This window comes from Pseudophryne corroboree, chromosome 8 (genome assembly GCF_028390025.1).
Source record: "Pseudophryne corroboree isolate aPseCor3 chromosome 8, aPseCor3.hap2, whole genome shotgun sequence".
In the NCBI taxonomy this organism is placed as follows: Eukaryota; Metazoa; Chordata; class Amphibia; order Anura; family Myobatrachidae; genus Pseudophryne; species Pseudophryne corroboree.
Window position 1 is genome coordinate 39,970,494 of NC_086451.1, and position 17,956 is coordinate 39,988,449.

Here is a 17,956-nt window from a genome sequence, read left to right on the forward strand (position 1 = left end):
CTTCCTGCGCTCTGTCCCTGGTGCCTCCTTTCCTGTGCTCTGTCCCTGGTTCCTGCCTTCCTGCGCTCTGTCCCTGGTGCCTGCTTTGCAGTGAATCTCTAAGTTCCATCTCCAGTGCCTACCAGCCTCCCTACCTGAGAACAGAGGTCTGCAACCTGCATGTCAGACGCAGCCAATCCCAAACCTTATTGTGGGGGCCCCTGGTAAACACCACTTGCCCATTAGACTCTGTGCCTCTGTTCTGGGTCACTGCCAATCCTAAGGGATGGGCTAGCATCTATTATTTGTCCGTGAGCTGTGACAGCCTTGTGAGTTCAAACATTTTTACGGAGTATCTCAATAGGAGGGTCAATTAAGTAGCGGAGCTGGACAGCGGCGGGCGGCGGTGAGAGCTGACACAGCGGCCGTCAGAGGTGATGTCTGTGGTGGCGGGGGGAGGCGCTGCGGGATAGAGGTGCCTGGCCGGGGGACAGCCGTCAAGGTACCTCTCATCCCCGATCCCCATTGCCCGCCGCACCGCTCCCCATCTCCTCACCCCAATCCGACTTGTTTTCAAGTTGGATTGAGTTAGTCGGAAAGGGGGCCAAAACCTGTCGGATTTGGCCCCATTTCCAACAGAAGCACGTGAATCGGCGGCTATTCCGCTGATCCACTTGTTTTCCGACAAGTCAGGAATTCCCGACTTGCCGGAAAAAAACTGCACATTTTGAATAGGTTGGAGCCCCTTCCAACCAAAATCTGTCAGAAGCTGCCGTCTTTCCGATGAGACGGCAGCTTCCGACAGCTATTGAATACACCCCTATGAGTGACAGTTTCCTATAAGGTGAGCACAGTATTTTAGAACACAAGGTTCCTATGAAACTTCTCCGCTAAATAAAGCCACCGAGCCACCGAGCCCGCTGCGTTTCGAGCGCAGCGATCATACAAGAGGCTTTGCTGTGCACGGACCCCTTTCCCCACTGGCATTCTGCTGACGGATCAAAGAGTCGGTATACTGGCCGTCGGGATTCCCAGCGCCGGTTTCCCAGCCCCAACCCAGCCTGCAAATAAATTGGTGGTTCCTAAGAGCGCCATGACGGGAGCGTTTGGGAACCACTGGATCATTTTCCTCATGATTGCATAGTTGTTGTATACTGGGGGTAATTCCAAGTTGATCACAGCAGGAATTTTTTAAGCAGTTGGGCAAAACCATGTGCACTGCAGGGGAGGCAGATGTAACATGTGCAGAGAAAGCTAGATTTGGATGGGTTATATTGTTTCTGTGCAGAGCCGGCACTAACCAATATGATGCCCTAGGCAAGATTTTGGCTGGTGCCCCCTAGCACCACCGCTGGTTCCGCCTCTGACCTTGCACTTCTTTCCCAGCACCATCACGCCTCACCCATAGCAGTCCTTATTTTGTTGTTTGTACCCCCTATATTTTAAATAGGAACAGTTCGCATGTTTGGTGCACAGCCCAAAAAGGGGTGTGTTTTTGCTGGCAAGGGACAAGGCCACACAATAGTAACCCCAATTCCAATTACGCCACACAGTACTGCAACTTTATTCACATTTGATCATGCGATAGTGTCCATAATTCATATTACATCCCACAGTAGTATCTCACTTTACCTTATAAACGTTACTCCTCACAGTAGAGCCCCTTATTCACATTACATCACACTGAATTGCTCCTTATTCACATTACACCACACCCTATTGCTATTTATTCACATTAGACGACACAGTAGTGCCCCTTCTATACGCAATGCCACATAGTAGAGCACCTTATAAACATAATGCCACACAGTAATGCCCCTTACACACATGAGACACATTATTAATGTCCATATAAACATAATGCGCCTTACACATTATGACAACCTTTATTAATGCCCTTTTACACATAATGTCCCTTACACATATGCTGCACATTATTAATGCCCTTATACACATAATGACACACATAGTGCCCCCTACACATTTACTGCACATTATTAGTGTCCCTATACACATAATGATACACATACAGTAATACCCTGTTACACATATGCCGCACATTATTAATGCCCTTAAACACATAAGACACGCATAGCGCCCCTTAAACATATGTTGCACATTATTAATGTATTTTTACATGACACACATAATGCTCCTTACACATATTCCAAACACTACTGCACAACCAACCCACTCACATGCACACAGCACTCACACTGCCACTACCACTGTGACCTCTGCCTCTGCTTGGATACAGATGTGTCCTCATAAATCTTGCCTCAATGCTAATGTCAGGCTCATTTTTTTATGAAAATGCATCTTACTTGCATTGCTATGTGGCTAGGATGCACAAGCAGCTTCTGTTGATTAAAATGATATGCAGCATGCCTATATACTGTGTGAGACTGTGGCTGTATCTGCATATGAAATGCTACACACAGAATATAGGCATGCCGCATATCATTTTAATCAGCAGAAGCTGCTGATGCCCCTAGGCATATCAAATGCCCTAGGCAATTGCCTAGTTTGCCTATGCTTATGGCCGGCTCTGTTTCTGTGCAGGGTAAATACTGGCTGCTTTATTTTTACACTGCAATTTAGATTGCAGATTGAACACACCCCACCCAAATCTAATCTCTCTGCACATGTTATATCTGCCTCCCCTGCAGTGCACATGGTTTTACCCAATTGCTAACAAAAATCCTGCTGCGATCAACTTGGAATTACCCCCACTGTTACTTACCAAGTCACCGATAAGAAAAATATACTTCCAGTTAGTACAAAAATGAATATCCACCTTGTGCAAATTGTTCTGCCTGTAACAAGAGAAGCTCAGATGAAACGTAATATTGGATACGGGTGATAACATTTTATATTGGATCTGGGTGATCACATTTTATATTGGATACGGTAATCACATTTTATATTGGATACGGGTGATCACATTTTATATTGGATACGGGTGATCACATTTTATATTGGATACGGGTGATCACATTTTATATTGGATACGGGTGATCACATTTTATATTGGATACGGGCATAGGCGTGCGCAGCACATTTTATTAGGGGGTGCACCGTTGGAGGGGCGTGTCTAGCACCGCCTTTTGGGTGTGTCTAGCACCATCTATTGACGGTCAACGCAATATAAAATATCCACCCTTGTACCAATCCTAATAAAGTAGATACATTGTCAGATATTGTGGTGTGCACCAAGCAAACACCCCTGATGGCACTCACTGCAATTACAGTGCTCCTCCTCAGCCTGGTCTGGCTCCCCCTCTCTTTCCCCTGCAAGCTGCTGTCACTCACTGACACTGACAGTCGCAGACTAGTACTGCTGCTGCTGGAAAAACGAGTGACGTGTCAATGTTGCTGCCGGCCGCCTGCCAGTATTGAATTTGTCTTCCTAAGAGGAACGCTGGCTGCATGCTGATCCTCATCAGTGGCTGGCGTTGGCATAGCATAGAAGGAGAGAGGTGGACGTGTGGTGGGTGTGACAGGTGGGCATGCGAGCAGCATGACGTAATCACATCACATCACGCTATGTTTGTACATGGAGGTGGAGCCGGGAGTTTGAAAGCCGGTGTCAGTGGCACCCTTGATTAACCCAGGTGTCCGGTCAGTAATGCAGTCCTCACAGGGTGTAACACAGAGGGGACAGTAATCAGCCTGCTCGGCGATCGCTGCATCAGGCATGTGAGATTGGGGTGCCAGACATTAGGGGGTGCCTGTGCGCACCAGGCACCCCCCCCTGCGTACACCTATGAATACGGGTGACCATTTTGTGAAATGTCAAACTGCAGAATTAGGCTATGATTTTTATACTGTCAGCCCACATAGATAGTGTTGGCACAGGGGTCGGCGACATCCGGCGCGGCCAAGAGCTCCCCGTCTGAAAAGGGATGTGGCTTCATGTGCAGAGGGTGTGGCTTGATGGGAGTCCCATTGCTGTCACTAGAGGGGTGTGGCCTCGCAGGGGAAGCCCCCAATTACCTCACTCCGGGGGTGTATGGGCAGAACCTGGAGACTCTTCCAGCACTGACGTCCCCTTTTCAGTGACAGGAGCCGGGTGCAGCAAGATAATGTCACACTGCAGCATCTGCTACTCTTGCAGGGCTGGAAGATACAACTAATAGAGGCACTACAGAACAGGAGGATATGGGGACATCTACCAACTATAGGAACAGGAAATGGAACAGGAAAATTGAATCTCCAAAAAGGACTGCACTTCTCTTGGGAGATTCCATTATTAGAGGAATACATCTGGGAAATGCAAATGAAGTAGAGAAACAAGTAAGGTGCTTACCTGGAGCCACAGCTCCAAGGGATAAAGAGCGCATGCTAAGAATTGTGAAGGCAGCAAGAAAAGATGGGGAGGTGGATGTCATTGTCCACCTAGGGACAAATGACCTGGCAAATGCTGAACTCATGGCTGTAAAAGATGAATTTAGGAAGTTAGGGACTGCTCTGAAGCAGGTGGCAACCACTGTATCTTTTTCAGAAGTATTGCCAGTACACAGAGGGGAAGACAGAACTCATTGCATCAGAAACTTCAATGTTTGGCTAAGGACATGGTGCAATGAGGAGAGATTTGGATTTATAGGCCATAATCACACCATCTGGCAAGATAGGAGCTTATACAAAAGTGACGGCCTGCACCCATCTTCAAGGGGAACGAGAATACTAACTGAACAGTTTGGATGCTTCATCAAGAACTATTTAAACTAACAAAGGGGGGCAGTGAACCAAATAGGAATAAAGAAATCTGCTCCCCCAACACAGAGGTATTGTTTCTGCAGGCAAAGGGAATAGGAAGCATATCCACAACAACAGAAGATAATTCAGATCAAAACCAAATAAAAATAGGCAGAGAGAAGAACATAGCTAGAAACAGAAAAAGCACAAACAAAACTCTAAAAGCTATGTGTGCAAATGCTAGGAGCTTAGGAAATAAAATCCCAGAACTAACTGCAATAATGACAAGGGATGATCTAGATATTGTGGCAATTACAGAGTCATGGTACAATGAAAATCATGACTGGGACATAGCTATACCGGGATATACTTTATTTAGGAAGGACAGAATTGGAAAAATCGGAGGAGGGGTAGCAATGTATGTAAAAAATGCCATAAATACTACATTAATACAAAGTATTGAAGAAAAAACTGAGGCCCTTTGGGTGACCACAGAAACAGGGAAAAAGTTGATTATTCGTATTGGCGTGATATACAGGCCACCAGGTCAGGAAGAGGAACTTGACAAGAACCTATTGCAGGACATAACTAAAATGGCATTAAAAGGAGAGGTAATAATCATGGGAGACTTTAATCTTCCTGATGTAAACTGGGAGGTGTCTGTTGCTAGTTCCACTAGAAGTAGGAACATTTTAAATTCCCTTCAGGGAGCATCCCTCCACCAATTGGTGAGGGAGCCCACTCGGAAAGACGCAATATTAGACTTAATACTTACAAATGGAGACAGATTATCGGACGTAAAAGTGGGTGAAAACCTGGGATCCAGTGATCATCAAGCAGTATGGTTCAGCATTAAGACAGAGACTGACTCGTCCCATACAAAAACAAAGGTGTTGGATTTTAGGAAGGCTGATTTTGTAGGGATGGGAAAATGTGTAAGCGATTCTTTGGCAGAGTGGAGGAGCTTGGAAACAGTGCAGGAGAGGTGGGAAACATTCAAATGTGCAATATTGAAGGCAACAGACCTTTGTATCAAAACTGTTAGGAAAAACACAAGGAAAAGGAAGCCAGTGTGGTTTGCAAAAGAAGTAGCAAATATTGTGAGAGCAAAAAAGATGGCTTTTAGGAAATATAAGCAGACACAAAATAATGAAGACAAAAAGATATATCTTGTTAGACAGAAGGAGACAAAGAAGGTAATCAGATGTGCAAAGGCACAAGCTGAGGAGAAAATGGCCCAGTCAGTGGGTAAAGGAGGCAAAACTTTTTTTTTAGGTATATAAGCGAAAAGAGAAAAACAAAAGGCGGAATTATAAAACTAAAGACGGACACTGGGAGTCTTGTTGAAGGAGACAATTTAATAGCAGATCATCTTAATGATTATTTTTGCTCAGTATTTACTACTGAAAGAGAGGGGAAGGGGCCACAGTTAAGTTGCAGGGATATTCAGGAAAATGAAACAAGTACATTTACAGAGGAGAAGGTCCTAACAGAACTCTCAAAGCTGAAAGTGGACAAATCTATGGGGCCAGATGGGATACATCCAAGGATATTAAAAGAACTTAAAGAGGTGCTGGTAGCACCATTGACAGAATTATTCAACCAGTCATTAGCTACAGGAGAAATTCCAGGGGACTGGAAAAGAGCAAACGTAGTCCCACTGCACAAAAGTGGAAGCAAGGAAGAGGCAAACAACTACAGACCAGTGAGTCTTACATCAGTAGTAGGGAAATTGATGGAAACACTCTTAAAAGAAAGAGTTGTAGATTATCTCAAATCCGGCAATTTACTGGATCCCAAACAGCATGGATTCACTGGGGGGAGATCATGTCAAACAAATCTTATTGACTTTTTTGATTGTGTGACTAAAGTGATGGATAAAGGTGGAGCCATGGATATAGCTTATCTAGACTTTAGTAAGGCTTTTGACACAGTTCCACATCGCAGACTGCTAAATAAACTTGAAAGTTTGGGATTGGATATTAGGATTATTGAATGGATAAGATCTTGGTTGAAGGATAGAAAACAGAGAGTTGTGGTAAATGGAGTGCATTCACAGGAGGGAAATGTTACCAGTGGAGTACCCCAGGGATCTGTACTTGGACCAGTGCTTTTTAATATCTTTATTGGTGACATTGCAAATGGCATTAAAGGGAAAGCATGCCTTTTTGCAGATGACACAAAGGTATGCAACAGGGTAGACACACCAGGTGGGGTAAAACAAATGATTGAGGATCTAGGTAGACTAGAGGAATGGTCAAGAGTCTGGCAATTACAGTTTAATGCCAAAAAATGCAAAATCATGCACTTGGGTCTCAAAAATCCTAAAGCTAAATACAGTATTAATGGCACTATACTGGAAACTACTGAGGAGGAAAGGGATCTAGGAGTCACTATTTCAGATGACTTAAAAGCAGGTAAGCAATGTAACAAGGCAATGAGGAAGGCTAGTCAGATGCTTGGTGTTATGATTCCAGTACTCCTGACCGGAGGAGATCTCATGGCAATGGTCAGAGTACTGGAAGGGAATGCTGGTTATGGGAGCGGGAATAGAAAATAGCCCCTGGCGCCCTAACTCCGTTGTCTCGCCCGTGCTGTCAGAAATCCCCTGCGAGACTATGGTTGCTTGAGCCCATGGCAGCCGCGTTTGAAGGGCGGATTAAGTCTGCCCAACTCCGATGCCCCCTCAGGTCTTAATGGGAGACAAAGGGAAATCCGAGACAGGGTGATAACAAGGGGCCCTCTGACTAAACAACCAGGCCAGGGGCTACAAGCTAACTGACAAAATCTAAAGTATGTGCGGAAACCCGCCAGGGAAAAGGACAACCAAAATCCACTTGTCCAATACTCCTACCCGGCACCGCCGGATACCAGAGTGGACCTGTGGAAGCGGAACCCTCCGCAAAATGCACCAAAACATAAATAATAAATAATAAAGCGGACAAGCAGCAACACACGGCAAGGCCGTGACTCACGAACACCACTGGATGTTATAAGGTGATTAGTCAGGACTCCAGGAATTAGATGACAAACTTCCGAGTTCAGAGCTTCCAATACTGGAATGACCGGATACAGCAAGACTGGAACAGACTCTCAGCAAACAAAGACAGCATGCAGGAAGCTATTACCGGCGTCTGTGAGAAGCCCTGGGAGTGTATTTAACCAGGAGTCCTCCAATCAGCTGCCAAAAGGCTGATTAGAATAAATGCTGTGCAGCTGCCTTGCTACCCGGCCAGAGAGCAGGAGAAAACATTAACCCTTAAAGCCTAGCAACGGGGAACACGGTCCGCCAGTGGCGTCCCCGTTGCTAGGGTCCGTGCGGCTCAGCGCGCCCGGCGTCCAGCGTTGCCAGGGAGCCGGCGGCTGTTTTGCGTACGGCGTCCCTGGTTGCTAGGCGCCGGGCCGCACCGACGAGCGGACCCCGGCGCCTAACAGTACCCCCCCCTTGAGGAGGGGTCAAGGAACCCCTAAAGCCAGGCTTCCAAGGAAACTCCCGAAAAAATGCCCTCTTGAGCCTTGGGGCATGAAGATCCTTATCCAGGACCCAGGACCTTTCCTCTGGACCATAACCTCTCCAGTGAACCAGAAAATAGAGCCGGCCCCTGGACAACTTGGAATCGAGAACCTTCTCCACCAGGAACTCCTGTTGCCCCTGTACATCCACTGGAGATCTTCCCTGAGAGATCTTCCGAGGAAATTTATTGGAAGAAATGTATGGCTTCAACAGGGAGCAATGAAACGTATTACCAATCCGAAGAGATTTTGGTAAACGTAACCGGAAAGCAACTGGGTTAACTTTTTTAATGATATGAAATAGTCCAATAAATTTGGGTCCCAACCTAGCTGAAGATTGTCGAAGTCTAATGTTACGAGTCGACAACCATACCCTATCTCCCACCTTAAAACTGCAAGGACGTCGGAGCCGGTCAGAAAATTTTTTCTCTCGAAAGGCCGCTTTTCTGAGAGCAAGGTGCACTTTTTTCCAAATGGCTCTGAGATGGGAGGTTAAGGTTAGCGAGGAAACTGAGGAATGTTGAAAAAAAGAATTAGCTCTGGGGTGAAAACCAAAAACTGAAAAGAAAGGAGACACGTTGGTGGAGGAATGACAAGAATTATTGTAAGCAAACTCCGCCAATGGAAGAAACTCGGACCAATCATTCTGGAGTTTAGCTGAATACAAACGCAAATACTGTTTCAATGATTGGTTAACTCGCTCGGTTTGCCCGTTGGACTGTGGGTGGTAACCAGATGTTAATGATAATCTCATCTTTAATGAAGCACAGAAACACTTCCAGAATTGTGCAATGAATTGTGGACCCCGATCAGAAACAATATCAGTGGGCAACCCATGAAGTCTGAAAACATGGCGGAGAAACAACACTGCCAATCCTTGGGCAGATGGCAGTCGGGGAAGGGCAATGAAATGAGCCATCTTGCTAAAACGGTCTACTACCACCCAAATGACTCTGCATCCAGCTGAAAGGGGAAGGTCCACCACAAAATCCATGGAAATATGAGACCATGGCCTGAGAGGGACATTCAAGGGCATAAGTTGCCCGATAGGCAAGGAACGGGGAACCTTATGCTGTGCACAAACCTGACATGAAGAAACAAACTCCTTAACGTCTTTAGAAAGACCAGGCCACCATACTGAGCGGGAGACTAACTCCAATGTCTTAGAGATCCCCGGATGCCCGGAAACTTTGTTATCATGGAACTCAGTCAAAACAGTAGCTCTCAAGAACTCAGGGACGTAAAGACGACCAGCAGGAGTATTTCCAGGAGCTTGGTGTTGAAGCTGTTTTAACTGGGTAAATAAATCTTGTGTGAGGCCTGCCCAAATGACTGAAGATGGAAGTATGGGAGTAACAGGACTGTTATCATGAACCGGAAGAAAACTGCGTGACAGAGCATCTGCCTTGGTATTCTTGGAACCTGGCCTGAAAGTTATAATAAATTTGAAACGAGTAAAGAACAAAGCCCAACGAGCCTGCCGGGCATTCAGCCGCTTAGCTGATTTGATGTATTGCAGATTCTTATGGTCAGTCAATACTGAAATGGTATGTGTTGCTCCCTCAAGCCAATGCCTCCACTCCTCGAAAGCCCATTTAATAGCCAGTAACTCCCGGTTACCAACATCGTAGTTGGATTCAGCGGATGAGAATTTCCTGGACATAAAGGCACAAGGATGAGGCCGTGACTCACGAACACCACTGGATGTTATAAGGTGATTAGTCAGGACTCCAGGAATTAGATGACAAACTTCCGAGTTCAGAGCTTCCAATACTGGAATGACCGGATACAGCAAGACTGGAACAGACTCTCAGCAAACAAAGACAGCATGCAGGAAGCTATTACCGGCGTCTGTGAGAAGCCCTGGGAGTGTATTTAACCAGGAGTCCTCCAATCAGCTGCCAAAAGGCTGATTAGAATAAATGCCGTGCAGCTGCCTTGCTACCCGTCCAGAGAGCAGGAGAAAACATTAACCCTTAAAGCCTAGCAACGGGGAACACGGTCCGCCAGTTGCGTTCCCCGTTGCTAGGGTCCGTGCGGCTCAGCGCGCCCGGCGTCCAGCGTTGCCAGGGAGCCGGCGGCTGTTCGCGTACGGCGTCCCTGGTTGCTAGGCGCCGGGCCGCACCGACGAGCGGACCCCGGCGCCTAACACTTGGCTGCATTGGGAGAGGAATCAGCAGCAGAAAGAAAGAAGTAATAATGCCACTGTATAGGTCATTAGTACGGCCTCAACTAGAATACTGTATTCAGTTCTGGAGGCCATATCTTCAAAAGGATATTAATACATTAGAAACTGTACAAAGGAGGGCAACTAAAATGGTGCATGGCCTACATCACAAAACATACCCAGAAAGACTAAGAAATCTCAATATGTATAGTTTGGCGCAGAGAAGGGAAAGGGGGGACATGATAGAACCTTTCAAATATATGAAGGGTTTTAACAAAGTCCAGGAGGGAAACATTCTCCAAATGAAGAGAAGCAATAGGACACGAGGACATGCACTGAGACTGGAGGGGGGGAGGTTCAGGGGAAATTTGCGGAAAAATTATTTCACAGAAAGGGTAGTGGACAAGTGGAATAGCCTCCCATCAGAGGTGGTAGAGGCTAAGACAGTAGAGCAATTTAAACATGCATGGGATAGACATAAGGATATCCTTACAAAGAAATAAGGATCAAATAAGGTTAGTGATAAAAAATAATATAAAATAAAAAATAAAAAAAATAAGGGGCAGACTAGATGGGCCAAGTGGTTCTTATCTGCCGACAAATTCTATGTTTCTATGTTTCTATGTTTGTCACTGTGGAGGAGTCAGTACTTTAGTGTCACCCCTCCTTAGAAGGGTGACACCCCGGTGTGGCCCCCACCCCTCCCTTGTGACGCTGTGCCTATAGATGGTAAAGGAGGCAGCTGTGTGTGATACATGTTGGTCTGCAATGATAACTTAGGTTTATTAGCTAGGCAGAACAGGTTTACAGGATGACACAGGGTTAGTGCAGTAGGTATGTATAACAGGTACACAGCGCTGTATAGAATGTATGTACCAGATAGGAACTAGGAATGTGTGGGTCAGCACAGGTGATATGCGGACAAATGGGTGCACATACCTGTGTGTATGCATACAGTTGTGGCAGAGGAGTATGGACACACTCAGAGGCGGAACTACCTCGGTCCAGGGGCCCAAAGCATGTAATGAGTCAAACTGACTCATTACATGCCGCTGTGTGCTGCGGGCAACCGCTGCCTGCAGCACACAGCCGCCCAGAGAGGAGAGGAGCGCACTGCAGCGGCACGGGAGAGAAGGAGGAGGAGAGAGGTGGAGGAGGGAGCCGCAGCAGCGCTTTGTTACTGGTTGAGGCGCTGCTGCTGCTGTCCCTCTGCTTCACTATAGGCTGTCTTCCGAGAACAACCTATAGTGAAGCAGAGGGATAGCAGCAACAGCGCCTCCACCAATGACACAGCGCTGCTGCGGCTCCCTCCTCCACCTCCCTCCTCCACCTTCTCTCCTGCCCGGGAATCGTCAAGCTGCACCGAGGAGCCTGAGCCAGCGGAGAGGGTAAGTATAATTCTTTCTCTTTCTCTCTTTCTTTCTCTCTTTCTCTCTTTCTTTCTCTCTTTCTGTCTTTCTTGGGACTGTCTGCCGCAATGTGTAAAAAGGGGGACGCTGTCTGCCGTAATGTGTAACAAGGGCACGCTGTCTGCCGTAATGTGTAAAAAGGGGACGCTATCTGCCGTAATGTGTAAAAAGGGGACGCTATCTGCCGTAATGTGTAAAAAGGGGACGCTGTCTGCCGTAATGTGTAAAAAGAGGAATCTGTCTGCTGTAAGGTGTAAAAGGGTCTCTACCTGGTGTAGTGGTGATACTGTGCGGCGTAATTTGAATAATGGAGACTAATGTGCACCGTTTTATGAATTGGTATTATTTTGTGGCCACACCCCTTCCCCACAAAGGCACTGCCCCTGTTTTGCATGCAGGGGGGGGGCTCCGATGCCGTTTCTTGCACTCAGTGCTAAAATGTCTAGTTACGGCACTGTTGCTAGGTATCCATTTCTCTGGCCCTGAGCAGGTCCCCTCACCAGATCCTCTCCAGGGGTGAGGGGGTGGACTTAGATGGGATGGGGGGGGGGGGGGGGGGCAAAGCATTTTGTCGCAGCTGGGCCCACCGCTCGCTAGTTCCACCACTGCACACCCTGGCATTTATATATACAGGGAGCTGCTATTTACCCTTTTGGACTCCCCATATGCAGACAGATAAGCTGTTTTTATTATTCAATCCTATACGTGTGCTACCTGCATTTATGGACAGATGAACTGCCTATTTGTTTTAATTGTCTTGTACGTTTGCTACCTCTAAGTGTGGCAGGACTGTGCCTATTAAATTGTTGTTTTTATTATCACATTTGCTTAAACATTGATTGGCATGAGCCACATTCCTAGCTTTTAAGCTGTTGTAAAAACACCGTCTTTTATAGCTTTCATCTTCTATATGTATACATAGGTGTGCGCAGGGGGGGTGCCTGGTGCGCACAGGCACCCCCTAATATCTGGCACCCCGATATCACATGCCTGATGCAGCGATCGCCGAGCAGGCTGATTACTGTCCCCTCTGCGCTGCACCCTGTCAGGACTGCATTACTGACCGGACACCTGGGTTAATCAAGGGTGCAACTGCCACCGGCTTTCAAACTCACGGCTCCACCTCCATGTACAAAAACAGCGTGATGCGATTATGTCATGCTGCTCGCACGCCCAACGGCCACATGCCCACCTCCCTCCTTCTATGCTATGCCAACGCCAGCCACTGATGAGGATCAGCATGCAGCCAGCGTTCCTCTTAGGAAGACAAATTCAGTACTGGCAGGCGGTCGGCAGCCACATTGACACGTCACTTGTTTTTCCACCAGCAGGAGTAGTAGATTGCGACTGTCAGTGAGTGACTGACTTGTAAGTAAGCTGCTGCAGCTTGCAGGGGAAAGAGAGGGGGAGCCAGACCAGGCTGAGGAGGAGCACTGTAATTGCAGTGAGTGCCATCAGGGGTGTTTGTTTGGTGCACACCACAATATCTGACAATGTATCTGCTTTATTAGGATTGGTACAAGGGTGGATATTTTATATTGCGTTGACCGTCAATAGATGGTGCTAGACATGGCCAAAAGGCGATGCTAGATACACCCCTCCAACGGTGCACCCCCTAATAAAATGTGCTGCGCACGCCTATGTATGTATATATATATATATTTTTAGTATCATCAGTTCTATTTAATATTTTGGAATAAGCCGCATTCCTAATTCTTAGAACCACTGTAAAAATCATTGTGCTTTAAAACAGTACACACTATGTCGATTTTATTTTCTCTTTACATGTTCGGCTTCTAAATGTCATCAGTCTGGAAATATTGAAGCTAAGTTGTTATTTATTTTAATAACTGCACCTGACTGCACAGGTTTTTATTCACCGACACTATTAGGCGCTTTTATCTACTTCATTTGTTCACTTTTATCCACATACTGTACAAGAGCTGCCACTCATTTATAGATGAGGTGTGTTGTGTAAAAGGAAAAGGGAAAAAAATCTCTTTCCTACCCGGGTTGTTCTAATAGATATACCTAGGCGCTGTTCTTCACTGTTTTCATATATATATATATATATATATATATATATACTAGATCCTGTATAGAGTGCACACACGGTGTGATGTTGTACATGATGCTTCAATAAACCCCTGCTGGCATCATAACACGTCTGGTGAGTGCACTCTGTACAGGATCTATGGCCCTCATTCCGAGTTGTTCGCTCGGTATTTTTCATCGCATCGCAGTGAGAATTCTCTTAGTGCGCATGCGTAATGTTCGCACTGCGCATGCGTCAAGTAACTTTACTAAGAAGAAAGTAATTTTACTCACGGCTTTTTCGTCGCTCCGGAGAACGCATTGTGATTGACAGGAAATGGGTGTTACTGGGCGGATGTACGGCGTTTTAGGGGCGTGTGGCTGGAAACGCTACCGTTTCCGGAAAAAACGCAGGCGTGTCTGGAGAAACGGTGGGAGTGCTTGGGCGAACGCTGGGTGTGTTTATGACGTCAGCCGGGACCGAAAAGCACTGAATTGATCGCACAGGCAGAGTAAGTCTGGAGTTACTCAGAAACTGCTAACTCGGTTTTGATCGCAATATTGCGAATACATCGGTCGCACATTTAAGATGTTTAGATTCACTCCCAGTAGGCGGCGGCTTAGCGTGTGTAACTCTGCTATAATCGCCTTGCGAGCGAACAACTCGGAATGAGGGCCAATATGTATTCATGGAAAAAGGAATATGCCTTTTACCCAATGAAATTTGAGTGACACCCCAGCAAACTTATGTTGAATTGTGAGTGCAGACAACCTCTGTTTTTTTGAATTGGAGTGCCGATTACGAGGACGTATATATATATATATATATATATATATATATATATATAAAAAAAACACAGTTCCCAAGCGCGCTATAGTAAACATAGTTATAATGATTTTTCAAAGAAAGTCCAAGTGGATGTATACTAAGCACTGGAGAATAAGGGTTCCTGGGGGACATGAAACAGACAACCCTCACCAGATAGTCACCCAAACAAGAGGCCCAAGGCCAATTAGTGAAAAATATTGATTTAATATAGTGATGTGCACCGGAAATTTTTCGGGTTTTGTGTTTTGGATTCGGTTCCGCGGCCGTGTTTTGGTTTCGGACGCGTTTTGGCAAAACCTCCCTGAAATTTTTTTGTCGGATTCAGGTGTGTTTTCGATTCGGTTTTATTTTTTACAAAAAACCCTCAAAAACAGCTTAAATCATAGAATTTGGGGGTCATTTTGATCCCATAGTATTATTAACCTTAATAACCATAATTTCCACTCATTTCCAGTCTATTCTGAACACCTCACACCTCACAATATTATTTTTAGTCCTAAAATTTGCACCGAGGTCGCTGGATGACTAAGCTAAATGACCCAAGTGGCCGACACAAACACCTGGCCCATCTAGGAGTGGCACTGCAGTGTCAGACAGGATGGACGATTTAAAAAATAGTCCCCAAACAGCACATGATGCAAAGAAAAAAAGAGGTGCACCAAGGTCGCTGGATAGCTAAGCTAAGCGACCCAAGTGGCCGACACAAACACCTGGCCCACCTAGGAGTGGCATTGCAGTTTTCTAGCGAGAGGATGAGTGCTTCCATCCTCATGTGAATCTGAACCAAGAGCCATGAACATAGGCCAGGGCTTCAGCCGTTCCTTGCCACTCCGTGTCGTAAATGGCATATTGGCAAGTTTACGCTTCTCATCAGATGCTTTTAATTTTGATTTTTGGGTCATTTTACTGAACTTTTGTAGTATACTTGACGACACAGAGGTAGAGTAATGGATTACTGTACCGCACTGCTATATATATACTGGTGGTCAGCAAAATTCTGCACTGTCCTCCTACTATATAATACTGCGCACAACTAAAATGCACCACAGGTATGGATGGATAGTATACTTGACAACACAGAGGTAGGTAGAGCAGTGGCCTACTGTACCGTACTGCTATATATTATATACTGGTGGTCAGGAAAATTCTGCACTGTCCTCCTACTATATATACTGCACACAACTAAAATGCACCACAGGTATGGAGGGATAGTATACTTGACGACACAGAGCTAGGTAGAGCAGTGGCCTATTGTACCGTACTGCTATATATTATATACTGGTGGTCAGCAAAATTCTGCACTGTCCTCCTACTTTATAATACTGCGCACAACTAAAATGCACCACAGGTATGGATGGATAGTATACTTGACGACACAGAGGTAGGTAGAGCAGTGGCCTACTGTACCGTACTGCTATATATTATATACTGGTGGTCAGCAAAATTCTGCACTGTCCTCCTACTTTATAATACTGCGCACAACTAAAATACACCACAGGTATGGATGGATAGTATACTTGACACAGAGGTAGGTAGAGCAGTGGCCTACTGTACCATACTGCTATATATTATATACTGGTGGTCAGCAAAATTCTGCACTGTCCTCCTACTATATAATACTGCGCACAACTAAAATGCACCACAGGTATGGATGGATAGTATACTTGACGACACAGAGGTAGGTAGAGCAGTGGCCTACTGTACCGTACTGCTATATATTATATACTGGTGGTCAGCAAAATTCTGCACTGTCCTCCTACTATATAATACTGCGCACAACTAAAATGCACCACAGGTATGGATGGATAGTATACTTGACGACACAGAGGTAGGTAGAGCAGTGGCCTACTGTACCGTACTGCTATATATTATATACTGGTGGTCAGCAAAATTCTGCACTGTCCTCCTACTTTATAATACTGCGCACAACTAAAATGCACCACAGGTATGGATGGATAGTATACTTGACAACACAGAGGTAGGTAGAGCAGTGGCCTACTGTACCGTACTGCTATATATTATATACTGGTGGTCAGCAAAATTCTGCACTGTCCTCCTACTATATAATACTGCGCACAACTAAAATGCACCACAGGTATGGATGGATAGTATACTTGACGACACAGAGGTAGGTAGAGCAGTGGCCTACTGTACCGTACTGCTATATATTATATACTGGTGGTCAGCAAAATTCTGCACTGTCCTCCTACTTTATAATACTGCGCACAACTAAAATACACCACAGGTATGGATGGATAGTATACTTGACACAGAGGTAGGTAGAGCAGTGGCCTACTGTACCATACTGCTATATATTATATACTGGTGGTCAGCAAAATTCTGCACTGTCCTCCTACTATATAATACTGCGCACAACTAAAATGCACCACAGGTCTGGATGGATAGTATACTTGACGACACAGAGGTAGGTAGAGCAGTGACCTACAGTACCGTACTGCTATATATTATATACTGGTGGTCAGCAAAATTATGCACTGTCCTCCTACTTTATAATACTGCTCACAACTAAAATGCACCACAGGTATGGATGGATAGTATACTTGACAACACAGAGGTAGGTAGAGCAGTGGCCTACTGTACCGTACTGCTATATATTATATACTGGTGGTCAGCAAAATTCTTCACTGTCCTCCTACTTTATAATACTGCGCACAACCTAAATGCACCACAGGTATGGATGGATAGTATACTTGACGACACAGAGCTACGTAGATAAGTGACCTACTGTACCGTACTGCTATATATTATATACTGGTGGTCAGCAAAATTCTGCACTGTCCTCCTACTATATATACTGCGCACAACTATAATGCATCACAGGTATGGATGGATAGTATACTTGACAACACAGAGGTAGGTAGAGCAGTGGCCTACTGTACCGTACTGCTATATATTATATACTGGTCGTCAGCAAAATTCTGCACTGTGCTCCTACTATATATACTGCGCACAACTAAAATGCACCACAGGTATGGATGGATAGTATACTTGACGACACAGAGGTAGGTAGAGCAGTGGCCTAATGTACCGTACTGCTATATATTATATACTGGTGGTCAGCAAAATTCTGCACTGTTCTCCTACTATATAATACTGCGCACAACTAAAATGCACAACAGGGATAGATATTATACTTGACGACACAGAGGTAGGTAGAGCAGTGGCCTAATATACTGTACTGCTATATATTATATACTGGTGGTCAGCAAAATTCTGCACTGTCCTCCTACTATCTATACTGCGCACAACTAAAGTGCACCACAGGTATGGATGGATAGTATACTTGACGACACAGAGGTAGGTAGA